The sequence below is a fragment of the Trachymyrmex septentrionalis genome, unplaced genomic scaffold, assembly GCF_001594115.1.
Source record: "Trachymyrmex septentrionalis isolate Tsep2-gDNA-1 unplaced genomic scaffold, Tsep1.0 scaffold60, whole genome shotgun sequence".
NCBI classification, from domain to species: Eukaryota; Metazoa; Arthropoda; class Insecta; order Hymenoptera; family Formicidae; genus Trachymyrmex; species Trachymyrmex septentrionalis.
Genome location: NW_017305779.1, coordinates 1,324,788 through 1,334,866, shown reverse-complemented (window position 1 = coordinate 1,334,866; position 10,079 = coordinate 1,324,788). Strand labels below are relative to the sequence as shown.

At 36.3% G+C, this 10,079-nt stretch overlaps 1 protein-coding gene across 2 annotated transcripts in view; it reads left to right on the top strand.

Moving 5' to 3' along the window:
- The window catches only part of LOC108752621 (brain tumor protein), a 69,055-nt gene that overhangs the window by 14,674 nt on the left and 44,302 nt on the right, over nucleotides 1–10,079 (top strand). Inside the window, exon 1 of one of the 2 annotated variants that reach the window (XM_018493588.1) lies at nucleotides 184–1,545. The exons of the other annotated variant lie outside the window; for it this stretch is intronic. The gene's annotated coding sequence lies outside the window, so the exon portion shown is untranslated. Of the gene's footprint in view, nucleotides 1–183; nucleotides 1,546–10,079 lie in introns of those variants that run through there. 2 annotated transcript variants of the gene reach the window in all.

Below are 10,079 nucleotides of genomic sequence, written 5' to 3'. Positions count from 1 at the left end.
AGATATTTTCGATGATGCATCATCCGTTGCCGCGCTCGGACACGCAATGTGCAGCGATGCAGCGACGCGGCGGCGGCGGCGGCGGCGGCGTCGGCGGCGGCGATGGTAGTGGTGGTGGTGGTTGTTCCAAAGTCTCCCCTCTACCATTTACCACAGCGTCTCGACGCCGTCGTTCAACTCGGACTCCACCGTTCGAGCGTCGTTTCAGTTACCAACAGACCGCGCGATCGTTCGCATCGCCGACGTGAAGTAAGAGGGGGAGCGCGAGAGAGAACGAGTGAAAGAAAGAGTGAGAGAGAGAAAGAGAGAGAGGAGTGCGCGAGTGTGCATACGCGCAAAAGGAAGCGAAAGAGAAGGATCAAAATAATACGAGAGAAAAGCGCATCGGGGGAGGAGAAGAGAGGGAGAGAGAGAGAGAGAGAACAGAGGCTATGTTACGAGTCGTCTTGGTCGTCGCAGTCATCGTCGTCGTGCCGCTCGGTCTTGCCTGAACAAAGGAAGGTTCTTCTCCCTCGGCTCTCCGCGTCGAGGGTCGTTTCCGATCGACGAACCGTCGGGATCCTATCTCGGGTGTTTTCGGCGCGGCTCGTATGCGTCGGGCGCGCACGAAGCGGTCAGTCACGTAGCAGCGGCCGAGACGTGAGGAACAAAGGACGGCGGCAGGATCTGCGCGCGCGTGAAAGAGGGAGAGAACAGTGCGGGGTAACAAAACCGAGCGTTGTATTGTACATATACGGCGGTCGTGCGCGTTACTCCCGGCGACATTGTTGACATTTTAGCGGCCGGTGTAAACGCTCGCTCGATCGAAAATCTCCTCGAAATCGAGAAAGATAGGCAGAGGAGAGGAGAAATACTTCGCCGAGAGCAGCGCGAACCGAGTAACACACCGGTGCTCCGAAAGACAGAGGCGTCCTCGATCGTCGCGAACTCGATCTGTGCATTGTGCGTTGTTTTTTTTTTTTTCTTTTTTTTATACTTTTCTATCCCGACGATATCGCAGTGCGACGATCCTGGAGTAAGGAGGAGAGAGAGAGAGGAAGAAAGAAAGGAGCGACAGTGTATATACCTGCCTGTCGGATATCCTTCGAAAAGGGACACGATTTGTGAGTGAAAAGGAGAGGGACCGATATATATTCGATCGAGAGTGAGAGTGGAAGAAGGAGAGAAACGAGACCCTCTCGGATTTTTTGGCCTGCCTTGCCTGTCTGCTTGCCTGCCTGTGCGACGAACCGGCGACCTAACCTAACGACAACGACGGTTGAGAAGTGCGCGCGAGAATCGGAGAGAAAGAGAGAATCTCGTCAGTGCCGAGGGTCAAAAGAGAGAGAGGGGGAGAGAGCGGGAGGCGAAAGGACGAAAGTGAAAAGGTAAAATCGGAGCGTTCTCCGTTCTTCGCTCCGGCGTAGGTTTAAACGACGTTCGCGCGCGTCGTGAGGTTTTTTTTTCTTGTGACATGTGTCGCGGAGTGTACCGCGATTGAAGGGAGACGCAAACGGGAAACTCAAACATTTATTCGGCAGCGCACGGATTATCCTCGTGTTTACGGTGAGTTTTTTCATAGCCTGGTTAAAAAAAAAAAAAGATGGTGTAGAATTATGCGCCGTCGATTTTTCGTCGATCTTTCGGCTGCCAAACAAGTCGCATTTTAAGAACCTCACTCTTGGTTATTGTTCTAAGAAGGGTATAATATTCTTTTATTTTTGGAGACAGTTTATTTTACGGTTTTCAATCAGTCTTCTTTTGGGTCTTCCTTTCTCGGAAAGAAAGAACCGGCGTTTCTTTATGAGAGAATAATGGAATAACGAAAAGTGTGACGGGGTAGAATAAATAGGGAAACGAATACAATGAACACATTGAAACACCAATATGTGGAAAGAAAATTGGAGGCAGGTCTTTGACGCCCAAGATGAATCGCAAATTCTTTGGGAAATTTTTCAGTTTCAAGATCGTGGCACACAAAAAACAACTTTAGGCAACAAGACGTAAGCAGTAAGGAAATTAACATTTTAGATTTGTTACTGCTTACGTTATTCATAATGTCCAATTATACTCCATTTGAGTTATTTTCAATCAAAATTTCTATAAGTCTGCTCCTACTCGATATATCGTTAATTTATCTAAAACAATTGAGTTATGTATTATTTAATTCAAGAAAATTATTATTAAATTGGACTCTAATTTATTATTTATTAAATGCATACATTAATATGGACGTTTACATTGAAAATAATCGCAGAAATGGATTGATTCACGCACATTGAGAAAAATTTCTGTGTGATAATGAACGAACGAAAAGATTCTGATCATATCAATTAGAAGTCTGTTATCTTAACTAGAATTCTAATAGATTCAACCAGAAAATTCTGAAATTTTTCTATTTTTAACCAGAATTACAATTAACGCAACGAGATTCTTTTTTCAGTGCATGGAAGTTAAAAATAATCAAATGTTGTGTAACTCAAGAAATTGGATTACTATTGCTTCTTTGATATCTAATAGTGTTGCCTTACGTTCTCTAATGTGATTGGCCGATTCGTTTACTGCCTCACGTGTGCCTTCTTTTGTGTGCCGTAGCTTTTAACTCCGCACGAACTTGAATGAAAATTTTCCGTCATTAAAGTAGACGAGATGCGTTAAAATGTCGTGAAACGTGAACAGCTTGTGCGAGTACGGTTTGTGCGATTTGCGATTCCGAATCGCGTCCGCGTTAAGTAGAATTATAGTCGTGCGTCACTACTCTCGTCAGCACTACTCGCATCAATCGAGATACCGTGTCGAGTTGTATTTTCTCCCACGCGTTAACATCTCGAGGGGTCCCCGTTTCGTCGAATCTCATCGAATTCTCTCGCTTTCCCATTCGCTTCGCGGCGACTTCTCAGTGATGAAGATTCCACGACTCGGCGCGTCGCTTTTGATCGTTGAAGAATTCCCGGGTTCCCGGGAACAATGACACGGTCGGAGACTTGCTTTCTCCCATCTCCGTCCGTCCCTACCTTCTGCCCGTTCTATAGTTACGCCTGTAATAACGTTTTCCATGCGGTACGGATGGTCTCCGGCCCTGAAAGAGAATTCCACGAAGCTTCCAGAACGTCTTGAGGGAGGGCGCAAACACAAATCGTCGGTGATGTTTGCATATTCGCGTTTATTGTCTTTTCGGTGGTAAACAGGAGCATTTGCGCGATCGGTACTATTGGTTTCTGCGGAAACGTCGTGGTATACGCAATCGTAAACGAGCTATTCGGAGGGAAATTATTCGTCTCTCGAATATATCACTTCGGTACCAATCGCTCCAAAACTGTCTAGACGAATGATTCTTGGGTCATGATCGTGTCATTTTTCTTGGAATAATATTAAACTAAGAACCTTCAAGAATTTTTCTGGAGTATACATGGAAAAAAATAGTTGAGTAATTTTTAGTGAAAATATTTTCTGGCTATTTTTGCCAAACTTATGACAAACAAACTCTCTGTGTGGAGTGGAATCTAATTCTAAAGAGTGACAAAGAAGTGACAGTTGAGTCATCGTTGAAAAAGAGTGGCTCGCTCAAATATCGATTTTTAAGTGTGAGATTTCATTCTTTAGAATTTGATTTCACTTCACAAATTTTAGAGAGAACTCTTTATTTGCCTAAAAATAAAAATAACTAAAAAAACGTAAGGTAAAAAGTACATTACAATTATAGTAAATCCATTCAAATTTTTATTAACTCACAGTAAAGTAAATCACACTATTCTCAAGACTAAGCACGAACAATTCTCAAAATTCACTTTACGAAATGTAAAAAGTATCTTACGGTGTGACTATATGACGATCGCTCATTTATCAGAAATGTAAAGTAAATTTTATATAAGTGAGCGCCTGCCCCTACATAGATCTGCCAATTCCATAAAATTTACGGGAATTTTAACGTTTATTACTTTACATTTTTCTCCATGTAGAGGGTTGCCGTTCATCCTCTTTTCCTTGAGTATCATCCTTTTTTTAGGGCATCCGGGGAGATTTTTCAAAGGTATCCGAATTATAAGCGTCCGAGTTTCAGACTTGTAAGTTCTAGTTCTGAAAATTTTAATATAGCAACCTCACAGTGTAACAGAAACGTGAAAAGTGGAAATTTTTTCCATTATCACCAATGAGAAAAATGTTGGCTTTTTATATGTTTCTGCTCTAGGAAAAGTTATATGATTGCTATCTTGGATCGGATAAAAAGAATAGTTACGATCAATGATAGTATCGCAGCGTTACAAATCACCCTTTGTAATGCACGGAAAAAATTATATATTAATAGTATTAACCAACAGCAGTTTAGTTCAAAGTAATCTTGTTGATTTTTATATATAAGGACAGTACTAACAAAACAAATAATATTTTATTAAAATAAAAGCATGACTGATTTGTTTTATTGAAGCCACATAATGCATTTTTTTCCTGCTGGATTGCTTGCGTTTTAATAAATTATTAGAATTGTACTATACGAAAAGAACGCAGAATTTTAAATAATTTTTACAACAAAGTAATTCAACGGGAAAAAATGCATCATAGACTTAATATTATACTATCGAGATTAACGAGATTATTTTCGATTAGATTATTGTGATTAATGCTATTAGTGCATAATTTTTTCCATGTATAAAATTACGTATATATACTACAATTCTTTTGTTATTAATGACAACTAGTTTTATTGGAGATACTATAACGGAGATGGATAGGAGTCGCAAGACAGAAATTGAATTTATTTCTCTGTAAGGTTTATGCATCTGTCAGACGTTGTCGGTTTCCGGCGCGTTTCTCCATGCATTTATGGCAACATGACTCGGACGGCCACATTTAGCCCTAAATGCGCGCCGAGAGCCGGTGGGCCTTTGAAAATCGCCGCGCCGCGTCATGACAAAGTTAACCGCGTTTTGTCGGCGGAGTACCGAGGAGAGCTTAATTAAACACTCGTTCGAGAGCGACGTTTCCCGCGATCTTACCGTTGACAGTGGTTAATTATTCAAAAGCATACGTGATACATCGATTGTCACTTCCGGCAGTTCGCAACTTCGTCGATGATAGAGGGGGACAACGTATTGCGCAAGACGTGAGCGAAGAAAGTGACATGCAGCTAGTGTCTACTTTGTGTAATCTGTCAAGCGCGGAATGGAAACAAGAGAAATTTTTTTTCTTGAGATCTGACTGTTAAACCTTCAGAGCTGACGTCAAACTCTGTAACACATTTATTGATGTTTGGATCTATAAAACTAATTTGTGTTAATTTATGTTAATTGAAAGATTAATTAATTTCAAGGAACCAAAATGATGACATAACTTATATAAAAAATAATGAATATCGAGTATATTTTAATAAGAATAATCCGAGGGATTGGTCAACGGTTATAGTGTACAAAAATTACTCTTGTTACAGATTACTTTTAAATTACTTCGGATTACTTAAGATCACCTAATATTACCTCAAATTATTCCAGATTATTCCAAATACTACCTCAAATTACCCAAAATTACCTTAGAGTATTTAAAAATATATGATATTTTCTGAGATTATCCGAGGTCTTTCCAAAATTTATTTTGCTCATTTATATGACAAGCAAAGATTATCTTATACGAGTAGTATATAAAGTATTATTTCTTTAGATCACTCTGGAATATTTCGGTCTTGATAACGCATTTTTACGAAATAAATATTTATTACATACAGGAATACAAAATTTTTGCATATATGTATTATATATATAGATAGTAACAAGTTCGACTACTCGCACGTTTGAGATTTTTTTATACTAACAAAACAATATCCAATTGAACATAAATTTTAATAGATATTTTATAAAATAAAAAAATTTTTTAAAAACACCAGTAGTGAGTTTTTGTTAAACGATATCGCAACTTAGCGTTAAATTGAAAATTTCGCGACTAATCAAGTTAACTATAAATAAAAAGGTACGCTAAAACATTACCTTGGATTATCCAAAATTTTGTTTGGATTGTCGTTGAATTATCTCAGTGTGTGATCAACCCCTCGGAATACTCCAAAATATTTTTACAGATGTAACACAAAGAAAATTAAATTGTTTTACATTTTTCACGGCTAGTGGATTTAAATAATCAAGTAAGTCCAATAGATTCACACTGTCAGTTCCAGAGGGTTAGAATATCTTAACATTAATAACTGAGGACGTAGAATAAATTCTCCAACAAAATTAATGATCTTTATAAAATAGAATAAAATTGTAAAAGTAGATGTCCGTTATATAAATATTTAATGAGGCTGTATAAATATACACCTACACACACAAACACACATCATACACACACGTGCGCACGTTTTTATGAAACATTCTTCAAAATTTTCTCGTGCTTCGACTGTCGGCAAAATGAAACGCGCGTCGCATACGAACGGCCCATTGATTTCACGTAACGCAGCGTTTCTATCGATGGATGCTGGTGGAAAAGGAGAGGACAATGCGCGGATCGCGCTGGAAAGAAAAGGAGGGGAAAGAGATGAAATGGAGGAACATCAATTTTCTGTAGGACAAGCGAGTAATTAAAATTCTGTCCCGTCCGCGCTGACTTCGGAAATCAAATCGGTCCGTCATTTATGCCCTGCGTGATATCCTGCGTTTTTAATTTTGTTCTCTGTCACTTTCTGATAACATGAGAGAGAGAGAGAGAGAGAGAAATAAAAGAGTTTTGATACCAAATCAGTAGTCGAGAACATGTCACATATATGTGACTTATTACGACAATTAAAATTAGGTTATTTTAATTACCAGCTTCCGCTGTATCACTAATTGCTGATGCTCATCCTTATGCGAATGTATTTTTTATTTATGTATATATATCTGGTTTAATAATGGTAGAACTTTGTTTTTTTGAAATGATTATTGAAATTCTGGCTATTTGCTGATAACGTCTTTATAAGTTGAAGAAAGTTTGTTATTAGAAAACACGAAAGTTCGAAACTTTAATAAGCTTAAAAGTGCAAAAGTTATATAATCTGGCATAATAAAATGAGTGGTTATCGTTTATTGATAATGATCAAAGTGATGTAATAATGTACTAAATAGCAAAATGCATATAATCATTACTTTAAGTGATATTTATTACATTATTCTGATTGTACAATAAATTTACTCTCTCGTTGCCATAATAATCAACGCTCTTTTCAATATGAACTGATCGAAAATCCATTTCAATGATGAACTGCGCTTGCGTTCGACGCGTCCGACGAGAACAAAGAATTTACGCGAGATTTTCAAGCGCTCGCATGAGCGAAATCGTCAATCTAGCCGAATAAAAGGCTGAAGAATAAAACTTCTAAAAATATCACAATTTATCTACACCTACACTATTATATTCCACTATTCTATTAGCGTGTATAAAATGTAAGTAATTTCAGACTATTGTGTAAAGTTTATGACGTTTGAAATCGGAAGTTTTATCGTAAAGTTTTTACTTTATTTATATTTAAAATAATGATTCACATATCTACGAAAATAGAATCGATATATTATATTTGAGAATACAAGATAACTAATAAAATTTTTGATTACGATTCTTTAAACGTGATAGTTGAAGAATTCTCTGCGTGCCAGCGAGATGATTCAAACAACTTTTACTTGCTCTTATCTCAAGTTATTTCATCAAATCTAGAACGTCTCGCATCTAATCATCTGGTCTTTGAGATATTAAATTAAATGATTTAGAATTATATTTTTCCTTTTACTTTTTAATAGGTACAGAAATAGAACTATTTTCTTTTCAAGATTTCTGAAATATTTTATGTAATACTATTAATATTTTTAATCCATTCTATGTCGTTATAGTATATATACATATGTAATCTTTAAATTGTCTTTGTGTGTAAACTATCTTTGTTTTTAAAAGTATATAAACACTTAGAGAAGTTATTTAATATAATGGCAACATGCAATCTGTATTGTAAATGTTTTTATTGTTAGATTAAAAATGACTCATTCTATACATATACGTTCAAAGATTAGAAAGCTGGACTCTTAGCCAAACACAAACATATTATATTACATTATCGTTTATTAAATGTGACGTAAAACCATGTAACATGCAAATTCGTATTTGAATAATCTACCGCAACTAAATTTTGAGCGACATGGTTTATTGTGTAAATTCTAAATTGCTCATACCTAGTCATATGGCATATCCAGTTATATTCTCATACATATTTTATAAAAATGGTAATTTTGTAATTAATTATAGTTACTTTCAATTCAAAGTTGTGAAAATGATGCTAACGAACAGTCAGTGCAACTATCATTCAATTCTGAATTTTGATGTTCTATTCTTTATTGCTGGACTTTGCGTGAAGTCCAAATTTAAAAAAAAAATGATTCTAAAAAAGTTCGAAAAAAAATCTATATTATGTTCCCCGCTGTTTTTGAGAAGCTCTTTTTTGTGAATGTGATTTCGACGCGATTGTGTTTAGGTGGAAAGGTTCACGCAGCCGTTAATATTTGCACCGCGATAAAGCCAACGCATAAATACCCACGTCCTCTCCGGTATTAAAGTGTCATTGCGATTAATGCGTCATCGCCGGCGTACGCGCGAGATCGCGCGTAATCGCTTTTCGTTACATCAAAGTTTCAGTAAAACGCCGAAGGAGATCCCATATCCGATGGAAATAGTGTCGTAGTAGGGATAGTAGAATCCGATCGTATTTTTTATGAATCACACAGTTTAGGGTAAAAAGAATGTCGAAGGAAACGTTCGAGCAAGCGCCGAGTACCTAAAATGGATGCGGTGAAATTCCTGAAAGATTGAGTAAACAAGCTAGACATACGAGAGCGATGAGATCTCACAGATCCAAACAAGATTTATTTCGTGACTTCATCACTGCGCGAATATATAAAATTAAAATACAAATCGATGTACAAACCAATACAACATAACAGTATGTATATATTACACTTGTACCCATTAATAAAAAATAGATACAGACCAGAATTTGGGTCGGCTTCAGTGTAGAATAAAAAAGTCAATAAATTAAATATTGAGCATTACATTACAATCGATAATATAAGAATATATAAACGAGATATAGAACCGAAAATATGTATATCGCAAGTTTAAAATCTAAATTAAGAGTCCAGAAATAAAAATTATCAACCAATCTATCGTATTTAGCAGAATATTTAAATCGTAAGTCAGATATTAAAAGATTGATCAAACAATAAAATATTTCAGTCTAGATAACAACAATCTGAAATATTGAGCAAATAATAAAATATCTCAGTCTAGATAATAAAACGTTTTAAAACTTATGTTAAGACAAGATTTCAATGAATTGTCGAAATAAAACGCATACATGTGACGAAGTGTGTATTATATACACATGTAAAGAGATGCTATTATCTATGAGAGAAAGACCAAGACAAATGAACGTGTATATATAATATTAAATAAATAAAAGATAAAAACACAAGTACACTTTAATTGTAAATTACGATATTTTAACAATCGGAGGCATGTTATTAATTATGCTAAAATCAAAATAGCTTATGCCTCCAAAGCATTGCGTATTATTATTATTGTATAATTAATATGTTGCATCCGAGTATCTCAAATTAGTCCATCAACTTTTGAACGAAAAACTAAATAAAATATATAATTTCGTAATTTGTTTGCGTCAATGTTCCGGGGAAATGTTGATAATTACTAGTGTGCGTTTATACTCATATATAACGATCGGTTCGACGATTTGAATAGTTGTGATAATTAGTTTTTCGTTCGGCGCGAACGCGAGCCATCTAATTGCCCATCGATTGGCTTTATCTCGCAACGACCGCTGTTTAAATCAGTCGCAGTGCATACCTGTCGTCTGGTGTTATTGATATCTCGTTTTTCCTTGAAATTGATATTAATATCTTTGACAGAAATAGTGAAAAAAGTTAAAAAATACAGATTATTTAAAGGCTTATTTTACATTCATCGATTGACAAATCATCGTGTGCTGTAACAGATGTTAACTAATTTTATATTACAAACTTGGCGAAAAAAAATTTTTCGATGAAAATAATTTTAAATATATGATTGTGAGAGGCTAATAA